The sequence below is a fragment of the Macaca nemestrina genome, chromosome 11, assembly GCF_043159975.1.
Source record: "Macaca nemestrina isolate mMacNem1 chromosome 11, mMacNem.hap1, whole genome shotgun sequence".
NCBI lineage: Eukaryota > Metazoa > Chordata > Mammalia > Primates > Cercopithecidae > Macaca > Macaca nemestrina.
The window spans coordinates 57,248,157-57,272,718 of NC_092135.1; the positions used below are offsets into that span (position 1 = coordinate 57,248,157).

At 38.5% G+C, this 24,562-nt stretch overlaps 1 protein-coding gene and 1 pseudogene across 31 annotated transcripts in view; both read right to left on the bottom strand.

The window, feature by feature from the left end:
* The window catches only part of LOC105493186 (bromodomain adjacent to zinc finger domain 2B), a 412,599-nt gene that overhangs the window by 149,663 nt on the left and 238,374 nt on the right, over nt 1-24,562 (bottom strand). The window lies entirely within an intron of this gene.
* On the bottom strand, nt 613-24,557 carry LOC139357125 (F-actin-capping protein subunit alpha-1 pseudogene; annotated as a pseudogene).

Genomic DNA, 24,562 nt, shown 5'->3' on the forward strand with positions numbered 1-24,562 from the left:
TATTCTTTACTATTTCAAAAACCTGTTGCTCAAGAAGTATTCTTGAGTCTCCAGACAGATATGTTTGGGGCCTCCTTTCCTTGTTCATGATAGATTATTGGCCATTTGTCCTTTATCATACCATTACTAGGGTATAAAAGTTATGAAGGAAACAGCCATGTCTTAACTATTTTTACTCTTTACAAAACATTGCACAAAGCAAACTGCTATCAGTTGGCAGAAACAACACTTCATAGTACCTGTTTAGGCATCTCCACAACAATAGTTTTCAATTCTTTGTTTCACTTTTCTTTTAAAAGGCTAGAATAAGCAGGAATTATTCTTTAAATGATTAAAATATAACATGCCACTTTGCTCCAATTGCAAAAGTCACTCACAAGGTTAGTAAAAGCTCACTGGGTATTCAGAATGATGTCTCTTTTGTGGCTTTAATCTTTTTATACAGCAGGGATTACTGTTTTGTTTACACCCTTGGTCCATTGCCAGAAAAATAACCTTAGTCTTCAACCATCTTAACATTTCAAACTACTGTTCACAAGGAAAATTTTGATCATAGACTGATGATGGCTCAGTCAATCCTATAATTACATTTAAAACAAAGCATATTCAGTATTAATAAAAAAGGAGAAAGATACTTTATTTCACAAAACAAAATACAACTCAAGTCAAATAGGCTCTATTAACCTTACGAGTACAAAACAAAATTATCTGGATATTACAATGTTCCACTTTTAGAAAAGCAAATGTTTCTCATATTAATGTACTTAATATCAACAGATGTATTGCTCACAAATAAAACCTGTCTTGATGAAAACTTCTGAGTTCTGCTCAGAGAAGACAATTGCAAGCTGATGAATTATATCATAAAACAATAATTTTACAAGATCACAATTTTTTTGCAGATATTAACATTCAAACATAGTTTCAATATTATGAATATAAATATTATTTTAGTTTCTATTTTGAGAGGTAACTGTATACATTTTACATAATAAAAATTAATATACATCTGCAATGCCTATGTTCTCAGATTATAATGAGCCGAATACTTTTCAGCAAAGCTTTTCAAATTCTACTGGCCAAATCAAATCACTACATATAAAAGTAATTAAAATCAGTACACAAATGCTGGTGTGTGGCAGTAACAAGGCATGGTAACTACAAATGTCTTTATTGGTATTAATGAATAATTCATTAAGGTTTTCTACCTGAAATTGTACTGAACTAATGCTTTGAATCTAAACTACCAGTGAACAAAATCTCCCATCACTAAGGAAAAGTCCAGAAAGTAAATAAAACAAAATAATTGTAAGAACTAAGTATGTTAAAGCACTCAATCTTTTTAAAAGTCAAGAAAATTGCTTACTATGACATAACTTTGGTTTTTTGTGTGCTAAAAATGTCTTTTAATCTTTCAATGCTACATAAAATTGTTATATCTTGTCTTCAAATTTTGTCTCTAGTTCCTTAAAATGGTAAGTATAAATTTACAACATTACAAAATCAGGCTCTAATATACATCTTGCAAAGTATGGCTATTCATTAAAAATGGTAGTATATTCAAATAAAGTTGTTATGAGGACTTTAGTTAATATCAGTAATAAGTGAGTGTAATACCAAAATGAACATCATCAAAATTACTGTAAATCAAAGCAATATTCAAATTACTGGCTCACACATTAAAATTCTTCAGTATATTAATATTTAAACATTTCTGAACTCAAAATGTCCAAATTTTGTAAACCTGAATTTTGATTAAAGAACAGAAAGAAGTCTACAGTTACTGGTGACAAAACATTTCTCTCCAAGTAATTCTCATTTCACTCTTGAATTCTCAAAATGTTTTGAGCTAGTTAACCTTTTTTTTTTTTTTTTTAGAACAAAACAGGTATATTTCTATTAGACTACCTGATACAGAAGATAGTGTGGTATGGATGGATAGTATGAATGACAAATAATACAAATATATTTTATTTGAAATAAACAAAAATGCATACGCAGCTCAATGGGTCACTTGGAAACAAACTGTTGCTTGACTATATTACTGAGCAAAAACAAAACTAAAGCACAAACACTTTTTTTTTTTTAACCTGTATCTGGAGATAGACAGGAAGACACTACTTGTTTCTTTTAAAAACTGACCTTCCCTTAAGGCCGGGTCATAGAACGATAAACAATGTAAATGAATCCACCATTACCAGTTGTTATATTATATCTATGTCATCTGTGTATTCTGAGATTACACACATACCTGCCAATATACCTGGAACAGGTTATTTTATCACAGTTACACTTGAGTTCTTGAAAGGCAGGACTGAGGAAGAGTAATTTGAAGTAAGTTTTACATCCTATTTAGAAGAAATCACTAGCATTTACTTAAATAACAGGTTACAATAGAAAGATACTGCCTGGAATTTATCCTTTTCATTTTGGTTCATTTTTAGTTTTTGTTTATGATTACATAGCTGTTTAATTCATTTGCTTATAGTGCAATCCTGCCATAAAGTACTAAAGCACAAGATACCTATTATTCCCTCAACATCTGCATTTTTCAAGTTTTATACTCTACATCCACAGTATTTCAGTAGTTCTTGACTATTTAAAAAAATAAATGGGTAAAACTCTTCTAAAAATGCAGATGTCTATAACTACAATGGCACTAAGATGGGAAGGAGACAATGAGAGAAGGGATAAAAGCAAACATGTTCATGTGCAGGGAACGTGGTTCAAGTCTTTGGATTTAAAAACAAGTTCCCCAGAGAAGTTGACACTTCCTTTGCCCTCCAAAAAGAACCTGAAAAGTCCCAATCCAAACTTTCGAAAATTACAGTTCTGAGATGCAATAAAGGATGATCAAAGCAGTCAGAGGGAGAAGGATGAACGTGTCTTCCATTTAGCTATAGATTGTAGTATAGCCTCTTTAGGTGCTGGTGGGTCAGTGAAAACCACTGAAGTACCAGAAGTGCTTGGAAGGATGGGGTAGAAAGTAATGACCATAATACCTTGTCTAAATCAGCAGCACGGCTTCATGGCTAGGAAACTTTTTTCAACAGTAAAATGTCTCTAGGATAGATCTCTCTCTCCAACATAAAATGTGCCAGAATTAACAACAACAAAAAAAGACTTACACTTGGATATAGCAATAACAGAAAATTGCAAGGCAGAGAACACAAAAGAATCAAGACAATGCTTATAGGTTCAACAGTATTCCATGAGGCTAGAAAACTGGTTAACTTTAAAAGCTCTAGCAAAATAGCACTCTTGTTTATAAATCACTTATTTATCATATGACCACACGTTGAATCCTTGTCTTTCCACATAGTGAAGAATCCTACATTCAGCCTTTAGGCATTCTGCATTTCTTTGGCAATGTTGTAGCTGAGTATCTTGTTCTAGTCGATTTTGGTGTGGGTACCTGGAAGCTGCCGGCGCAAGACCTTGAATGTGGTATCTGACATTGTTTGATAGTTTTCACTAATTGCTGTCTGACGCTCATTTTCTGCATTCTCTATGATTTTAATAAACTCCTTGGCAGTTTGTGTGTCATTCGAAACAGTTAGTGAATCATGTACATCTTTATGACTAACCAACTGAACATTGCCATCTTCATAATAGTGAACCTGAATCTTAAGCACTCCAACCACCTGGCCTGTAGGTGGTGTGATGGTCAACTTCCACTCTGATCTCCAACGACCATTCCATAAGTTTTTAGGCTGACTCTGGTGGCTTTCAATACACGCAATAATAGTCTGTTGCCCATCGGTAGTTTTAGCATAAACAGTACAGAAGCAGTTGGAATAACGGTCTTTCACACAGGCTCTTAAAGCACTGTCACAGGATTATCTCCAAGACTTCAGACCTCCATCTACTTGTTCTGGCTGGGGGTCACTTGCTTCTTTCTGTAAGTGATCAAATTTAAAGGAAAATTTGTTTCTTGGATCTAAAACTCTGCTATTGCCCAGGTCACCATGCTCTGTAATTAAGACCTGATCTTCATATCCTTCTATCTTCACAGGTGTGAACTGATTCACGTTGTAATGAGCAAATGCATGTTCTGCCCTTTCCCTGAGGAGGTTGTCATTATTACGTAGTAGCCAAACATCACTGAATACTTCATTAAATTCCCCTGGGGGTGCATGAGTGATGAATTCAGCAGCTATGTGTACCTTCTCCTCATCCAACACACAATCAACAAAGTTGGCCATCTTGCGCTGTTCTCAACATTTATATTTTAACACTTAAAAAGATGCATGGGGCCGGGCGCGGTGGCTCAAGCCTGTAATCCCAGCACTTTGGGAGGCCGAGACGGGCGGATCACGAGGTCAGGAGATCGAGACCATCCTGGCTAACACAATGAAACCCCGTCTCTACTAAAAATACAAAAAAATTAGCCGGGCGAGGTGGCGGGCGCCTATAGTCCCAGCTACTCGGGAGGCTGAGGCAGGAGAATGGTGTAAACCCGGGAGGCGGAGCTTGCAGTGAGCCGAGATAGCGCCACTGCACTCCAGCCTGGGCGACAGAGCGAGACTCCGTCTCAAAAAAAAAAAAAAAAAAAAAAAAAAAAAAAAAAAAAAAAAAAGATGCATGGAATGGAAGCAAGGTCTTTTTTTTTCTAAGATATAAATAGCTTTTATTTATCTTACACTATATGAAATGTCATACACTATATGAAATGTATTGTATCTTGTAAATATTTAAAAAATCACTTCTGATGCTAATCTGGCCCCAAGTGTTTTTTCTTAATTATAAATTGAAAATTTATAATGACATAAATTTATAGGGTACAAAGTGATATTATAACCTCTGAATACAATGTAGAATAATTTAATCAAGGTAATTAACACAGCCATGACCTCAAATACTTAACTTTTTGTGGTGTGAACACTTGAAATTTACTCTCTTAGCTATTTTGAATATTCACCACACTATGCAATAGAACTCAAAAAAGAGAAAATAAAATTTCTCCTGTCTGAGATTTTGTACCCTTTGATCATCATCTTCCCATTCCTCCCATCCCTCAGTCTTTGTTTTTCTTTCTTTTTTCTTTTTTTTATTGAGACGGAGTCTCGCTCTGTTGCCAGGCCACAGTGTTGTGGCGTGATCTCAGCTCACTGCAACCTCTGCCTCCCAGGTTCAAGCGATTCTCCTGCCTCAGCCTCCCAAGTAGCCGGGACTAAAGGCACACACCACCATGCCCAGCTAATTTTTGTATTTTTAGTAGAGACAGGATTTCACCATGTTGGCCAGGATGGTCTGGATCTCCTGACCTTGTGATCTGCCAGCCTCGGCCTCCCAAAGTGCTAGGATCACAGGTGTGAGCCACTGCGCCCAGCCATCCCTCAGCCTTTGTAACCACCATTCTACTCTCTGTTTCTGAGTTCAATGGTTTTAGATTTCACATGTGAGACATGCAGTATTTTGTGTTTCTGTGCCTGATTTATCTTATTTCACTTAGCATAATGTTCTCTGATTCCATCCACAATGTTGCAAATAAGAAAATTTCTTTCTTTTTCAAGGCCAAATAGTATTCCATTGTGTACATACCAGATTAAAAAAAAATACATTCATCTGTTGATGAACACTTGGGTTGATTCCTTAATGTGTCTATTGTTAATGGTTCTGCAATGAACGTGGAAGTGCAGACATCTCTTTGACAAACTGTTTTCAAGTCCTTTGGGTAAATCCCACAAACAGGATGGCTGGATCATACAGTAATTCTATTTTTAGTTTTTTGAGGAACTTCCATACTATTTTCTACAAAGGCTGTACTAATTTACATCCCCATTAACAGTGTACAAGGGTTCCCTTTTCTCCACATCCTTGCCAATACTTGTCTTTTGTCTATTTGATAAAAGCCAATCTGACAGGTGTGAGATGATATCTTATTGTGATTTTAATTTGCATCTCCCTAACGATTAGTGATGTTGAGCGTTTTTTCATATATCTGCTGGCCATTTGTATGTCTTTTGAGAAATGTCTATTCAGATTGGGTTTTATTTTTATTTTTGAGACATAGTCTCGCCCTGTCACCCAGGCTGGAGTGCAATGGTGCGATCTCAGCTCACTGCAACCTCCACCTCCCGTTTTCAAACAATTCTCCTGCCTTAGCCTCCCGAGGAGCTGGGATTACAGGCGCCCACCACCACGCCTAGCTAATTTTTGTATTTTTAGTAGAGACAGGGTTTCACCACGTTGACCAGTCCGGTCTCGAACTCCTGACCTCGTGATCTGCCCGCCTTGGCCTCCCAAAGTACTGGGATTACAGGTGTGAGCCACTGTGCCCAGCCTATTTTTATTTTTAAGCAGTTATTTTGAGATTATTTTGACTCACAAGAGTTGCAAAAATAGTACACAGAGTTCCTATATACTCTCTGTCCAACTTTACTTCTCCTCATGTTAACATCTTACATGACTAAAGAACAACTTTCCAAACTAAGAAATTAACTTTGATTAACTAATTAGAATAAAGAATTTATTCAGATTTAATCAGTTTTCCCACCAATGTTACTTCTCTATCCCAAGATCCAGTCCAGCATCTCATATTACATTTAGGTGTTGTGTTTCCCTAATTTTGTAGTCTGTGATATTTCCTCAGTCTTGTTTGGTATGACTATAATACACTGAAGTGTACTGGTCAGAGGTATTTTGTAAGATGTCCCTCTGATTGAGTTTGTCTGATGTGTTCTCATGATTAGAAGAGGTGATGCATTATTAGAAAAGATGGTCAATGTGCCCTTCTCAGAGCAATATATCTAGGGCCCATAATGTTACTATGTAGTGCTGGTGACATTAACTTTGATCACTTGGTTAAGCTGGTATCTGCTAGGATTTGCCACTGTAAAATTACCATTTTCTTCTAAAACAGCATTTTTATTAGAAAACGAGTCACTGGGAGCCGTGTTAACTTTGGGAACAAAAGCTGCCATTTAATAACATCAAACATGCCGAACAAGCCTTGTTCAAGAAATGATGCATCAATACTCAGGCAAATGACTATTCTTAAAAGATAAGGACAGTTCCTCTTTTGTGATAATTTTTGTTGGATCTAATGAAAAAAATTAGAGTTCATAGATTAAAACGCTAAAAATACGGAATATTTTATATATGTTTCTATATTCAAATATAGCCGTACTTCTAGTAAGGAAACAGAAAAAACTAAAAATAATATAATTCTTGTTTTACTTTACTTACCTTATTCTAAATCTTGTTCATCTTATGTTTCAATAAATAAGAAAGTCTTAGTTTTCCCATAATGAACATAAATTATTACAATTAGCTTTGAAAGTATAGACTGGGTGTATTAATTTGCTAGAGCTGCCATAACAAAGTACCACAACTGTGTGACTTAGAACAACAGAAATGTATTGTCTCATGGTGCTGGAGGTTAGAAGTCTGAAATCAAGGTGTCAATAAGGCCATGTTCCTTCTGAAGGCACTAGGAAAGATGGGTTCCATGATTCTCTCCTAGTTTCTTATAACCTTGGGTATTCTTCCTGTGTCTTCACATGTGCTTCTTGCTGTGCATGTCTCTGTGTCTACATTTCTCCTTTGATAAAAATACTGGATATGTATTGGATTAGGGCCCAACCTAATGATTTCATTTTAACTTGATTAGCTCTGTAAGGTATCTATAACCAAGTAAAGTCACATTCTGAAGTACTAAGGGATTAGGACTCTAACCTATGTCTTTTGAGGGGGAGGATACAATTTAACCTATAACATTTTCTTTATATTTTTAAGAGAACTTAATTGACTTGAACACATTACCTTTCTCAAGTAACCTACTACTAAAATCCCAAATTAAAACTACAAAGTTCTACTAAAAAGTGAAGTAAAGTAATAGTCCAAAAATACTTGTGATCAAATCTTTCATTAAATAAACCCCACTGCAAAAAATGGCTAGACAGTTGAAAATTCAACAGCCTGAACAGGCGCGATGGCTTACGCCTGTAATCCCAGTATTTTGGGAGGCCGAGGTGGGCGGATCATTTGAGGTCAGGAGTTCAAGACCAACCTGGCCAACATGGTGAAACCCTGTCTCTACCAAAAATGCAAAAATTATTCAGGCATGGTGGCACGCACCCAGCTACTTGGGAGGCTGAGGTGAGAGAATCACTTGAACCCAGGAGGCGGAGGTTGCAGTGAGCTGAGATCACACTACTGCACTCCAGCCTGGACAACAGAGTGAGACCCTGTCTCAAAAAAAAAAAAAAAAAAAGAAAAAAAAAGAAAGAAAATTCAAGAGGCTTTATTTAGGATTTATAGATGCCTACAACATTAACACATCAACTAAAAAAGAAAATCATGTTGTAATAGTTCAGAGTATAACATAAATACTCAAAGAAACTTTGGCTTTATCCACAAACCACCAAGGACAGGCCTGTCTCATTCCCTGATGATTCCCTACTAAGTATAAACTTAAGTCTTGGCTGTCTGTTAAGTTCTAGTTAAACCAAAACTTTTGACTTCCAGGTTTTTTTTTTTTTTTTTTTTTTTTTTTTTTTTTTTTTTTGAGATGGAGTCTTGCTTTGTCACCCAGGCTGGAGTGCAGTGGTGCAATCTCGGCTCACTGCAAGCTCCGCTTCCTGGGTTCATGCCATTCTCCTGCCTCAGCCTCCTGAGTAGCTGGGACTACAGGCACCTGCCACCACGCCCGGCTAATTTTTTGTATTTTTAGTAGAGATGGAGTTTCATGATGTTAGCCAGGACGGTCTCGATCTCCTGACCTCATGATCTGCCCACGTCAGCCTCCCAAAGTGCTGGGATTACAGGCTGAGCCACTGCGCCCGGCCTCAGGTTTGTTTTTCATACATTGCCTCTTCAGTAATCTAAACTGATCTTTTAAATTCCTTATCCTGTAGCTTATGATGCCCACCCTTAACTAAAATCTGCATAGTTACTTGATATTACCAGAGCAATGCACAGCACAGCTCAGAAAACTTATTAATCAGAGTTAATTATCGTTTAAGTTTTAAGTCTTAGTCCTGTAAATTCATCTCTCCTTCCCTTCCTTTCTTCAATAATTGTTTCTTATTATTATATATTTTGTGCCAGGCACTGACTGGATACATATTGGTAAAATGGATAAAGTCCTTGCTCTTTAAATGTAGAAGAATTGACAAAAAAGTAAAACACCACCAAATGTCTAATTATAAATTGTGAAGAGTGCTATGGAAGAAATTATAGGTGCAGCAATTACCTAGACACTATAATTAGAGGTCTAATTAAGGTCTGTATTAGTCAAGATTCTTTAGAAAACAGAACCAACAGGTTCTGTTTTTTACATATGATTTATTACATATGATTATAAGGAATTGAGATTATGGAGGCTGACCCAGGAAAGCTGGTGGTATAATTCTGAGAACCAAAGGGCTGATGGTGTAAGTCCCAGCCATGGGAGAAGACTGATGTCCTAGATCAATCAGTCAGGCAAATAGAACTACTTCTCTCTTCCTCCTTTTTTTTTTCTTCTCTGCAGGTCCTCAATGGATTAGATGATGCCCACACTGCACTGGGGAGGACAATGTGCTCTACTCACTCTACTGATTCAACTGCTAAACACCCTTACAGACACACCCAGAAATAATGTTTAACCTGAGCACCCATGAGCTAGTCAAGTGGACACATCAAATTAATTATTATAATATCTCAGGACATCTAACCTGAGACAAAGCATGAGGAAGAATCAGCTTTATGAAGATCTTCCAGACAGAGGGAGAGCATATTTGAAATTCTGAGTTGGGAAATAATGTTTTGTATCTGAAGAAGTAAAAGGTCAGGGAGGCTAAAAGATAAGGGTTCAGAATGAGAACAGTACCAAATAAATTTGAGAAGGCAGGCAAGATTAGGTCATGGAGAGTGTAGAGCCTTATGTAAAAATTAAATTGTAAGTACAAAACATCCAGCTCGATATGGCTAGGTGAAAAAGTTAATCTAATGACTCACATAACTCAAAAGCTTTTGGGAAAGGCTCATTTTATAGATGAAGAAGCTAGACTGAACGTTTTACCAAGACCTAATTTCTCCTCTTCTGGTTCTACCTCCTCAGATGGGCCTTTCCTCCCAGGTTTCTGGAGCAGGAAGCTGCAGGTGCCAGTGCAAGGGGAGGTATTTTTCCTCCCCCAGCACCAAGAAAAATCCCAGAATGGAATCTCTTTGCTTTGATTAATTGACTTACGTTGTGTCCATTCCTTAACCAATCATTCTTGTCTAGGAAAGATGATATTTGGATTGGCTAGGTTGGATCACATGCCACACATCTGTAGTGTCTTAGGTAAAAAATGTTTTTAAAGTAAGTGATTTATTTTGGCGTCGGAGACAACTGCTGGTAATGGTGGAGGAGTGAGGTGGTCATATGAATCCTCCACAGAGGATAATTACTAAAATTGGGCTAAAAAAAAAAAAAAAAAAAAACAACCCTGAAGATACTGGAAAGCATCCAAAAGCAGAAGGAAGGCAGAGGAGAGTTTAGTCTGGAAAAATGGTTAACAAGAAGTAAAAAGTACGACTTTGTAGCTTTCTGGTCTGATAATGCTGCCTAAACCACATAGTTGTAAGTACAGATGATGGTCAAATATAAAAAACAGCAGGCTTATCAACTAAAGGTGCAAGAGGTCAGAATTCAGAACTAAGGCAGCATCTTGAGATGTAAAGGGGAAATCTTGGTAGTGAGCAAACCACAGAAAGTATGAGACCCAAATTCAATTTAATTAATATCCAAATGCCTAGCTGCAAGTATACGGTGGATGAATGAAAAAGGACTCCAGGGTCAGCACAAACTAGCTGGCAGAGAATGAAGATAAATCTACTCTTGAAAAGCAGAGCTATATACAGCAGATCTGTTGGGTTTGATGTATTTATTTATTAAGTGCACTCCCTCATCATGATTATCTCAGGCAGTAGGAAGTATGAAGTGTCACAGCACTGAGCCCCAAGCTGGCAGAGCAACTGGAGATTAGGGGGTAATCTTAGAAGAAAAAAAAAAATCCACCACCACCAACAGCAAAAACAAAACCCAATAAAGAAACACAGAGGAAAGGAGACCCATCTCTGCCTAAATACTTTGCCAATCAAGAATTTTCACAGGTACAGAGGAGACCCAGAGGAGTCTACTACGAAAAAGCAGAAGTAGGAAGTCAAAAGAATCATAGCACAAATATTATCAGTACATTTTCTAACCACAGTAAAACTAAAATGGATATCAATTTTAAAGACTAAATGTTAATGACTTCTAAACTCCCCATCAGCCAAAGAAGAATTAACACAGGAAACTAGAAAATATTTTTACTGGAATGGTAAGAAAATGACACATAAAACTTATGTGCTGCAGCTACAGCAGCAATTACAAGGGAAATTCATTGCATTAAATACATATATAAGAAAAGGACAAAGGTGCTAAAGAAACAATTTAAGCTTCCCTCTAGAAAACAAGAAAAGGCCTGGTGCTGTGGCTCACGCCTGTAATCCCAACACTTTGGGAGGCCAAGGCGGGTGGTTCACAAGGTCAGGAGTTCAAGACCAGCATGGCCAACATAGTGAAACCCTCATCTCTACTAAAAATTTAAAAAATTAGCTGGGCGTGGTGGCGGTGGGTGCCTGTAATTGCATCTATTCGGGAAGCTGAGGCGGGAGAATCACTTGAACCCGGGAGGCAGAGGTTGCAGTGAGCTGAGATTGTGCCATTTCACTCAGCCCAGGTGATAGTTCAAGACTCTGTCTCAAAAAAAAAGAGGAAGGAAAAAGAAGAGAAAATAATACCCATAGGAAAACACAAGGAAATAATTAATGAGAGAAAAAAAACAGAAAATTGAGAAAACTCAATGAAACCAAAAGCTTGTTCTTAAAAAAAATTGGTAAAATTGAAAAACCTCTAGTCACTAAAAAAAGACATAAGTTATGCATATCAACGATGAAAGAAAAAACATCTCTAGCAATTATACAGACATAAAAAGAATGAGGTAATATCTGGAACAACTTTGGGTCCATACATTTAATGATGTAGATGAAATGAACAAATTCCTTGAAAGACACCAACCAAAGCTCATTCAAGGAGAAAAAGATATCCTGAATTGTTCTATACCTACATTTTTTATTTATTTATTTATTTATTTATTTATTTATTTATTTATTTATTTATTTATTTTTGAGACCCAGTCTTGCTCTGTCGCCCAGGCTGGAGTGCAGTGACACAATCTCGGCTCAATGCAACCTCCACCTCCCAGGTTCAGGTGATTCCCCTGCCTCAGCCTCTTGAGTAGCTGGGATTACAGGTGCCCGCCACCATGCCTGGCTAAGTTTTTAATACATTTTTTGGTAGAGACAGGGTTTCATCATGTTGACCAGGCTGGTCTCGAACTCCTGACCTCAAGTGATCTGCCTGCCTCAGCCTCCCAGAGTGCTGGGATTACAGGCGTGAGCCACCACGCCCAGCCTATATCTACATTTTAAAAGACGAACTCATGATTTAGTATCTTACAATAACAACAACAACAACTTAAACAACCAAAGCTCTCCAGGCCCAGATGTTTCACCAGTGAATTCTACCAAACATTTAGAGAAAAAATAATATCAATTCTATATTCTTTGAAAAACACAAGAGAGGCAGGAATCTTACCCACTCATTTCCAACAAATTAACTGCAAGAAAACTATAGACCAATAACCCTCATGAACACGGGTGCAAAATTCCTTAAGAAAATTTTAGCAAATCAAATTCAACAGTGCTTTATTTCTAGACTTGCTTCAAGCATGACCAACAGTATTTTGAAGGGATAACCCATCACTACCAAGTGGGATTAATCCTTGAAATGCAAGATTGGCTTAACTATAAAAAACTAATCAACGTAATCTGCCAAAATAGCAAGTTAAAAGGGAAAAGCCGTATGATCATTTCAGTAAGTGCAGAAAATGCATGTGACAATATTTAATACCAATTCATAATAAAAAACTCTCAGCAAAGAATGAATAGAAGGGAACTGTCTCAGTAATTGCCAGGGCGGGGATGGAGGGAGGAATTTAACTTCAAAAAGATACAAGGCAACTTCCTGGAGTAATAAAATTGTCCTACAGCCTGGAGGTTACATGAGTATATACACTTGTCAAAATTCATTAAAGTATACATTTAAAATGGTGAATTATATTGTACATAAATCACACCAAAATAAAGAAACTAAAAGGAGGGTTTGCATATGCAGCTTCACTCTGTTCTGAGAGGAACAGATAAAAGCAGGGCAAGCATAGAAGTGGGGAAGCCAGTTAGAAAGAACTGCAATGATGTAGATGAGAAATTTCAGAGTAGACTAGGGTAGTGGTAGTGGAGACAGAAAGAAGTGTAGAGACTCAAGCTTTATTTTGAAGGTAGAATCAACAGACTTTAGATGTAAGGGTGAAAGAGAAATAGATAAATCCAGAGATCACTATCTTTATGGCTTAAGCTACTGGATGAATTGTGGTATCATTTTATGATAGAGAATGTGAAGGAAACAGGTTTTGGGAGAAAAACCAAAAGTTTAGTTTTTGGATATGTTAAATCTGTTAAGTTTGAGATGCCTATGAAATATCTATGTAAAATGTATATGTTCAGGAGCTCAGAGAGAAAGTCTGGGCAGAGTCTTCCTACAGGTGTATTTAAACAAAAAGACAAGAGATAACACGCCTCAGAATCAAGGCTTAGAAAATGCAACATTTATGAGTACAGGAATCTGGGGGGAAAAAAAAAACTTAAGAAGGTGTTGTATAAAAAATTTGGAGAAAAACTATGAGTGGTATAATGGAAGCTAAAAGGAAAGATTTTCAAGAAGAGAGTGATCAGCTATGTCAAATTCTGCTGAGGTTGAGTGAGATGAGGATAGAAAGGTGACATTGGTGTGAGTTGGGACGTGTGTGAAAGACAAGAAGAAAGCATATGTAACTATCTCCTTTCAGAATTTGGGCTGTGAACGTTCTGGCAGAAAATAGGGCAATAGCCAGAAGAGTATTGGGATGTAAAAATGGTTTGCGGGCCAGGCGCAGTGGCTCACATGTGTAATCCCAGCAATTTGGGAGGTTGAAATAAGATGATCGCTTCAGCCTAGGAGTTTGAGACCAGTCTGGGCAACAGAGTGAGTCTCTACAAAAAAAAAAAAAAAAAAAAAAAATCAAATTAGCTGGGCTTGCCTGTAGTTCCAGCTACTAAGGAGGCGGAGGTTGAGAGGTTGCCTGAGCCTCGGAGGTTGAGACTGCAGTGAGGTGTGATCACACCACGGCACTCTAGCCAAACAGAGCGAGACTCTGTCTCCCCCTGGCTCCCCCTAAAAAGAAGATTTTTTTGTACATACTGCTTTTTTTAGGATGGGTGATACTAACAGCATGCTTTTATACTGATGAACATGATCCAGTAGATAAAGAAGAATTAATGACACAGTACAGAAGAAATGAAGTACTGAAAAAATCCTTTATAATCTTTAATAAAAAACCAATAGATATTTGCTATTGTCTGTGAAAGTTAAGAGCCATATCACTTTGAGTTGAGCATTTATTCTATTTTGTTTAATTTATATTCTTACATAGAACAGGATTTCAAAGGAGATTTGTAATAAATACACATAAGCTACTAGATGCACTACTGAAATAGATTTTAAAGAAATGGGCAGTTGAAATGGGAATAAAGTTCATATACATGTATCAGGAAAGTTTATTACAATACAGAGCTGGGGAGATATGGCAGAGGAGCTATAATCAGATGAGTTTAAATGGGTAGATAATTGGTTAATTCAAGATTTGTTTCAACTTATTTTTAGCATGCCTTCCAATGATGCAGGAGCTGGCAGCTAAAAACTACATTTACCAGTCTCTCTTGCAGCCAGGGTTCTGAAAGTAATTTAGATTCTGACATTGGGATGTATTTGGAAGAATTAAAAACTGTTAAGTTGAGTAAATGGTAGCACATGAAGTATCCTTTTGGCAAGTTCAGATCCAGCAGGCAATGCAAAACAGCCCTGGAGTTCTGTCAGTGGTTTATGACCACTGGATTGAAATCATTCATAGGGGCCAGGGGCCAGATCTTCAATAATTTTCTGAGTACCTAATTCCTTATATTAAATTTCTTTCTGCTTAAAATAACTTCAGTGATTTCTATTATCTTTAGTTGAATTGACTGAAACATTAACCAACAGTCCAAAGTGATGAGAATTCTAAAAACAAAAAGCCAATTCAGTCTGTCACACTGGTTTGATATCTAATAACCATATACTTTTTTTTTTTTTTAATTTTAAGTTCTGGGATACATGTGCTGAACATGCAGGTTTACCACGTAGGTATACATGTGCCATGGTGGTTTGTTGTACCTATCAACACATCATCTAGGTTTTAAGCCCTGCATGCATTAGGTATTTGTCCTAATGCTCTCCCTTCCCTTGCCGCCCCACCCCTGGACAGCCCCCAGTGTGTAATGTTCCTCTCCCTGTGTCCATGTGTTCTCATTGTTCAACTCCCACTTATGAGTGAGAACATGTGGTGTTTGGTTTTCTGTTCCCGTGTTAGTTTGCTGAGAATGATGGTTTCCAGTTTTATCCATGTTCTTGCAGAGGACATGAAATCGTTCTTTTTTTACGGCTGCATAGTATTCCATGGTGTATATGTTCCACATTTTCTTTATCCAGTCTATCACCGATGGGCATTTGGGTTGGTTCCAAGTCTTTGCTATTGTGAATAGTGCCACAATAAATATACGTATGCGTGTGTCTTTATAGTGAGAGGTGACAATGTGTTAGCAGTCCTCACTCTCAGCACCTCCTCAGCCTCCGCATCCACTCTTGCAGCACTTGAGGAGCCCTTCAGCCCGCCAGGGCACCATGGGAGCCCCTCTCTGGGCTGGCTGAGGCTGGAACCTCCTCCCTCTGCTTGCAGGGAGGTGTGGAGGGAGAGACAAGGGTGGGAACAGGGGCTGCGCCCTGTGCCTGCCGGGCCATTGTGGGTTCTGGCGGGTGCAGGCACAGGCTTGGCGGGTCCCGCACACAGAGCGGCTGGCCAGCACTGCAGCCCAGAGCAGTGAGGGGCTTAGCACCCGGGACAGCAGCTGCAGTGGGTGCACCAGGTCCCCCAGCAGAGCCAGTCCACTGAGGCTGTGCTCGAATTCTCCTGTAGCCTTTGCTGCCTCCCTGCGGGGCAGGGCTCAGGACCTGTAGCCCGCCATGTCTGAGCTCCCCTTGCTGTGGTGGGCGCCCGTGTGGCCTGAGCCTCCCCCACAGGTGCCACAAGGACTCAGGAGCTCAGGGAGGGCTGGCAACTTGCAGGCAGCACTGCCTGCAGCCCTGGTGCAGGATCCAGTGGGTGAAGCCAGCTGGGCTCCTGAGCCGGATGGGGACTTGGAGAACTTTTATGTCTAACTGGAGGATCGTAAATACACCAATCAGCACTCTGTGTCTAGCTCAAGGATTATAAACGCACCAATCAGCACTCTGTGTCTAGCTCAGGGTTTGTAAATACACCAACTGGTACCTGTATCTAGCTAACTCTGTATCTAGCTAACCTAGTGGGGACTTGGAGAACTTTTCCCTCTAGCACTCTGTGTCTAGCTCAAGGATTGTAAATGCAACAATCAGCACTCTGTGTCTAGCTCAGCACTCTGTCAAAATGGACCAATCAGCTCTCTGTAAAACAGACCAATCAGTAGGATGTGGGTGGGGTCAGATAAGGGAATAAAAGCAGGCAGCCAGAGCCAGCAGTGACAACCTGCTCCAGTCGCCTTCCACACTGTGGAAGCTTTGTTCTTTCACTCTTTGCAATAAATCTTGCTGCTGCTCACTCTTTGGGTCCACGCTGCCTTTATGAGCTGTAACACTCACCGCGAAGGTTTGCAGCTTCACTCCTGACAGCGAGACCACGAACCCAGCAAAAGAAAGAAGCTCCAGACACGTCTGAACGCTCTGAAGGAACAAACTCCGGACACACCATCTTTAAGAACTGTAACACTCACCGCGAGGGTCTGCAGCTTTGTTCTTGAAGTCAGTGAGACCAAGAATCCACCAATTCTGGACACAATAGTAGAATGATTTATAATCCTTTGGGTATACACCCACTAATGGAATTGCTGGGTCAAATGGTATTTCTGGTTCCAGATCCTTGAGGAATTGCCATACTGTCTTCCACAATGGTGGAACTAATTTACACTCCCAACAGCATAAATAAAAGCGTTCCTATTTCTCCACATCCTCTTCAGCATCTGTTGTTTCCTCACTTTTTAATGATCGCCATTCTAACTGGCATGAGATGGTATCTCATTGTGGTTTTGATTTACATTTCTCTAATGACCAGAGATGATGAGTTTTTTTTCATATGTTTGTTGGTTGCATCAATGTCTTCTTTTGAGAAGTGTCTGTTCATATCCTTCACTCACATTTTGATGTTTTTTATTTTTTTCTTTTCTTTTTTTTTCTTGTAAGTTCGTTTCAGTTCCTTGTAGATTCTGGATATTAGCCCTTTGTCAGAAGGCTAGATTGCAAAACCTTTCTCCCATTCTGTAGGTTGCCTGTTCACGCTGATGATAGTTTATTTTGCTGTGCAGAAGCTCTTTAGTTTAATTAGATCCCATTTGTCAATTTTGGCTTTTGTTGACATTGCTTTTGGTGTTTTAGTCATGAAGTCTTTGCCCATTCCTATGTTCTGACTGGTATTGCCTAGGTTTTCTTCTAGGGTTTTCATGGTTTTAGGTCTGACATTTAAGTCTTTCATGCAACTTGAGTTAATTTTTGCATAAGGTGCAAGGAAGGGATCCAGTTTCAGTTTTCTGCATATAGCTAGCCAGTTTTCCCAACACCATTTATTAAAGAGGAAATCCTTTCCCCATTGCTTGTTTTTGTCAGGTTTGTCAAAGATCACGTGGTTGTAGATGTGTGGCATTATTTCTGAGGCCTCTGTTCTGTTCCATTGGTCCATATATCTGTTGTGGTACCAGTACAATACTGTTTTGGTTACTGTAGCCTTGTAGTATAGTTTGAAGTCAGGTAGTGTGATGCCTCCGGCTTTGTTCTTTTTGCTTGGGATAGTATTGGCTATACGAGCTCTTTTTCGGTTCCATATGAAATTTAAAGTAGTTTTTTTTCTAATTCTGTGAAGAAAGTCATTGGTAGCTTGACGGGGATAGCATTAAATCTATAAATTACTTTGGACATTATAGCCATTTTCATCACTGATTCTTCCTAGCCATGAGCGTGGAATGTTTTTCCATTTGTTTCTGTCCTCTCTTATTTCCTTGAGCAGTGGTTTATAGTTCTCCTTGAACAGGTCCTTCACATCCCTTGGTAAGTTGTATTCCTAGGTATTTTATTCTCTTTGTAGCAGCTGTGAATGGGAGTTTACTCATGATTTGGCTCTCTGTTTGTCTACTGTTGGTATATAAAAATGCTTGTGATTTTTGCACATTGATTTTGTATCCTGAGACTTTGCTGAAGTTACTTATCAGCCTAAGGAGATTTTGGGCTGAGATGATATATACAATCATGTCATCTGAAAAGAGAGACAATTTGACTTTCTCTTTTCCTGTTTGCATACCCTTTATTTCTTTCTCTTGCCTGATTGCCCTGGCCAGAACGTCCAACACTATGTTGCATAGGAGTGGTGAGAGAGGGCATCCTTGTCTTGTGCCGGTTTTCAAAGGGAATGCTTCCAGCTTTAGCCCATTCGGTATGATATTGGCTGTGGGTCTGTAATAAATAGCTCTTATTATTTGGAAATACGTTCCATCAATACCCAGTTTATTGAGAGGTTTTAGCATGAAGGGGTGATGAATTTTATCACAGGCCTTTTCTGCATCTATTGAGATAATCATGTGGATTTTGTCGTTGTTTCTGTTTATGTGATGGATTACGTTTATTGATTTGTGTATGTTCAACCAGCTTTGCATCCCAGGGATGAAGCCAACTTGATTGTGGTGGATAAGCTTTTTGATGTGCTGCTGGATTCGGTGTGCCAGTATTTTATTGAGGATTTTTGCATTGATGTTCGTCAGGGATATTGGTCTAAAATTCTTTTTTTGTGTGTGTGTGTGTCTCTGCCAGGCTTTGGTATGAGGATGATGCTGGTCTCATAAAACGAATTAGGGAGGATTCCCTCTTTTTCTATTGTTTAGAATAGTTTCAAAAGGAATGGTACCGGTTCCTCTCTGTACCTCTGGTAGAATTTGGCTGTGAATTCATCTGGTCCTGGCTTCCTTTGGTTGGTAGACTATTAATTATTGCCTCAGTTTCAGAACTTGTTATTGGTCTATTCAGGGATTTGACTTCTTCCTGGTTTAGTCTTGGGAGGGTGCATGTGTCCAGGAAATTATCCATTTCTTCTAGATTTCTAGTTTATTTGCATAGAGATGTATTCTCTGATGGCAGTCTGTATTTCTGTGGGATCGGTGGTGATATCCACCTTATCATTTTTTTATTGCATCTATTCTATTCTCTCTATTTTTTATTAGTCTGGCTAGGAGTCTATCTATTTTGTTGATCTTTTCAAAAAACCAGCACCTGGATTCATTGATTTTTTTGAAGCGTTTTTTTGTCTCTCTCCTTCAGTTCTATTCTGATTTTAGTTATTTCTTGTCTTCTGACAAGGTGTTGATTTTAGATCTTTCCCAGTTTCTTCTGTGGGCATTTAGCGCTATAAATTTCCCTCTAAACACTGCTTTAGCTGTGTCCCAGAGATTCTGGTACATTGTATCTTTGTTCTCATTGGTTTCAAGGAACATCTTTATTTCTGCCTTCATTTCGTTGTTTACCCAGTACTCATTCAGGAGCAGGTTGGTCCGTTTCCATGCAGTTGTGTGGTTTTGAGTGAGTTTCTTAATCCTGAGTTCTAATTTGATTGCACTGTGGTCTGAGAGACTGTTTGTTATGATTTCTATTCTTTTGCAATTGCTGAGGAGTGTTTTACTTCCAATTATGTGGTCAACTGTAGAATAAGTGAGACATGGTGCTAAGAGGGCTCTATATTCTGTTGATTTGGGATGGAGAGTTCTGTAGATGTGTATTAGTTCTGCTTGGTCCAGAGCTGAGTTCAAGTCCTGAATATCCTTGTTAATTTTCTGTTTTGTTGACCTAATATTGGCAGTGGGTGTTAAAGTCATCCACCATTATTGTGTAGGAGTCTAACTCTATAGAATCTGGGTGCTCCTGTACTGGGTGCATATATATTTAGGATAGTTAGTTCTTCTTGTTGCATTGATCCCTTTACCATTATGTAATGTCCTTTTCTGTCTCCTTTGATCTTTGTTGGTTTAAAGTCTGTTTTCTCAGAGACCAGGATTGCAACCCCTGCTTTTTTTTTTTTCTTTCCATTTGCTTGGTAAATATTCCTCCATCCCTTTATTTTGAGCCTATGTGTGTCTTTGCCTGTGAGCTGGATCTCCTGGATACAGCACACCAATGGGTCTTGACTCTTTATCCAATCTGCCAGCCTGTGTCCTTTAATTGGGGCATTCAGCCTTTAATTGACATTTAAGGTTAATATTGTTATGTGTGAACTTGATCCTGTCATTATGATGCTAGCTGGTTATTTTGCCCGTTAGTTGGTGCAGTTTCTTCATAGCGTTGATGGTCTTTACAATTTGGCATGTTTTTGCAGTGGCTGGTACCGGTTATTCCTTTCCATGTTTAGTGCTTCCTTCAGGAGCTCTTGTAAGGCAGGCCTGGTGGTAACAAAATCTCTCAGCATTTGCTTGTCTGTAAAAGATTTATTTCTTCTTCGCTTATGAAGCTCAGTTTGGCGGGATATGAAATTCTGGGTTGAAAATTCTTTCCTTTAACAATGTTGAATATTGGCCCCCACTCTCTTCTGGCTTCTAGGGTTTCTGCAGAGAGATCTGCTGTTAGTCTGATGGGGTTTCCTTTGTGGGTAACCTGACCTTTCTCTTTGGCTGCCCTTAACATTTTTTCATTTCAACCTTGGTAAATCTGACGATTATGTGTCTTGGGGTTGCTTTTCTTGAGGAATACCTTTGTGGTGTTCTCTGTATTTCCTAAATTTGAATGTTGGCCTGTCTTGATAGCTTGGGGAAATTCTCCTGGATAATATCTTGAAGAGTGTTTTCCAACTTGGTTCCATTCTCCTTGTCAATTTCAGGTACACCAATCAAACATAGGTTCAGTCTTTCCACATAGTCCTATATTTCTTGGAGGCTTTGTTCTTTCCTTTCATTCTTTTTTCTCTAATCTTGTCTTCATGCTTTATTTCATTAGCTGATTCAATCTCTGATATCCTTTCTTCTGCTTGATTTGGCTATTGATACTTGCATATGCTTCACGAAGTTCTCGTGCTGTGTTTTTCAGCTCCATCAGGTCATTTATGTTCTTCTATAAACTGATTATTCTAGTTAGCAGTTCCTCTAACCTTTTTTCAAGGTTCTTAGCTTTCTTGCATTGGTTTAGAACATGCTACTTTAGCTCGGAGGAGTTTGTTATTATCCACCTTCTGAAGCCTACTTCTGTCAGTTAGTCAAACTCCTTTCTCCATCCAGTTTTGTTCTCTTGCTGGCGAGGAGTTGTGATTCTTTGGAGGAGAAGAGGTATTTTGGTTTTTGGAATTTTCAGCTCTTTTGCGCTGGTTTTTCCTCATCTTCGTGGATTTATCTACCTTTGGTCTTTGATGTTGTTGACCTTTGGATGGGGTTTCTGTGTGGATGTCCTTTTTGTTGATATTGATGCTATGTCTTTCTGTTTGTTAGTTTTCTCTCTAACAGTCAGGCCCCTCTGCTGCAGGTCTGCTGGAGGTCCACTCCAGACCTGTTTTCCTGGGTATCACCAGTGGAGGCTGCAGAACAGCAAAGATTGCTGCCTATTCCTTCCTCTAGAAACTTCATCCCAGAGAGGCATCTGCCAGATGCCAGCCGGAGCTCTCCTGTTTGAGGTGTCTGTCACCCCTGCTAGGAGTTGTCTCCTAGTCAGGATGCATGGGGGTCAGGGACCCACTTAAGGAGGCAGTCTGTCCCTTAGCAGAGCTTGAGTGCTGTGCTGGGAGATCCGCCGCTCTCTTCAGAGCTGGCAGGCAGGAGTGTTTAAGTATGCTGAAGCTGTGCCCACAGCCACCCCTTCCCCCAGGTGCTTTGTTCCAGGGAGACAGGAGTTTTATCTGTAAGTCCCTGACTGGGGCTGCTGTAAAAGGCTTCATTTTAATCATGGACTACAACACTGTGAAAGTTTAGAAAAATTTATTTTACCTACAAAATGAAAAACACTCATGTTGTAGGTACTAAAAATATGTGTTAATAAATGACACATTTCTGCGTAAATGGAATTATACTTTCATTCAATGTAAGCATCTCAATATAAACACTCTACACCCTTTCTTACTAGCAGCAAATAACGATTAAAAACATGCATCCCTTTCTAGACAAGATTTCTAATGTTATTCAGCAACTCAGCACACTCCATCCCTTCTGCAGTTTCCAACCATCCACTAACAAACAAAAAATAGTGCCCAACATGTGACCCATGAGAACTGCAAGCAAATTCCAATGTCACTAATTCAGAAAACTAAGTGAGAAAAAGTGTTCAGAAAACTCAGAATCTGTACTCAAGGATGCTACTGAAGCCTTCAACATAAGAAAAGACATTTCTTTAGGAATACTATGTAAAAGACTAATTCAGAAATAAATATAAAGACAGCAGATTAGAATACACTGAAAGGAGCTCACAACAAGGGAAAGAGAAAGAAGAGTTACAAAAAACAGCAAAATATAATTACATAAGTACAACTGAGTACAATCATTTACACAAAGTTATCTGAGGTAAAAAGTCAATCATAAGCATCACTATTTTTGAGCATGGTATGTCATCAGAGCCTTGGACACTTAGAGTCCAGCCATCATTTTGCATATAAGGAAAATGTGAACAAACTTGCTAATTATTTGATGAAGACTGTCCACAGGGTAGAGAAGTTATATTGATTTTTAAAAAATATATAGTGCAGCTGGGCGCAGTGGCTCATGCCTGTAATCCCAGCACTTTGGGAGGCTGAGGTGGGCAGATCACGAGGTCAGGAGATCAAGACCATCCTGGCTAACACGGTGAAACCCCATCTCTACTAAAAATACAAAAAAATTAACTGGACGTGGTGGTAGGCACCTGTAGTCCCAGCTACTCAGGAGGATGAGGCACGAGAATGGCGTGAACCAGGGAAGTGGAGCTTGCAATGAGCCAAGATCGTGCCATTGCACTCCAGCCTGGGTGACAGTGCGAGACTCCATCTCAAAAAAAAAAAAAAAAAAATCTACATCTATATCTATATCTATATCTATATATGTATAGATAGATATATACACACACACATATACATATACACACATATATAGTGCTATTTTAGTTATTTTGTAATCCCTAAGAATATATTAGAAAATGGTTTGATCATAATATAATGACAGAATGGCATCCTTCTTGTCATTCCATTGACTGGAAAAACAAAAATGAATGAAAACATTTATTTGACAATTTGCTAGGGTATTTTGTAAGCAAATATTAAACATTTATGCATTACATTCATGCAAAAGTTTCCATTTTAATTCTGAATAAGAAAAATATCATTTAGTTTACTGCTTATAAACATGAAATAATCTATAAGAAATAGTTAAAGTTAAAATGCTTCCTACCAATAAATAAATGAGTTAAATAACTTTAAGTATTTAATAAAAGGAATGTATTCTACCACACCTTTGTAAAAGAGCCAAAAGTGATTTTGGGAGGTGCTTAAAGATATCCTCTACATAATTAATCAAAATTGAAGATATTTTCACTTCTGAAATAAAGCTCTCCTTTTACGCAAATATAAATTTTATTCTTTTTTTTTTTTTCTTTGAGACGGAGTTTCACTCTTGTTACCCAGGCTGGAGTGCAATGGCGCAATTTTGGTTCACTGCAACCTCCACCTCCTGGGTTCAAGCGATTCTCCTGCCTCAGCCTCCTGAGTAGCCGGGATTATAGGCATGCACTACCATGCCTGGCTAATTTTGTATTTTTAATAGAGATGAGGTTTCCCCATGTTGGTCAGGCTGGTCTCGAACTCCTGACCTCAGGTGATCTGCTCGCCTTAGCCTCCCAAAGTGCTGGGATTACACAGTGAGCCACTGCGCTCAGCCAAATTTTATTCATGTTTAAGCGAAATTTGTTATGCTCTAAACTTTAAAAACATTTTCCATCAAGTAAATGATCTGCCTTAGTGTACATCTGTGAACTGGAGTAGCTGGAGCTTACAAGGTCATTTCAAATACTGGAAGGAAATCTAGGGCAAAGTATCTACCAAGGACTTCCTTCTATTTCATTCCCTCTTGGGCCTATTGTTCTAAAAGACTTCACTAATTTATTAATTAAAATGATAAAACAAATGATGGTATCAAGATTTAACTCTCAAAGACAATTTCTAACAGCATAGAATAACCAGTGCTTTCCCACTGTAAAATCCTGAAAAAGCAAAAAGACTAGGTGTTTAACTTAGCCTTTATTCAACAGGTCAATGCAAGGCATGAGAACATTTTATTCAGAGCTCAATAAAATACTATGCAAATTATTTAAAGAATGGCATTCTAAAACTGAGTTTAAAAAGGGTATTTA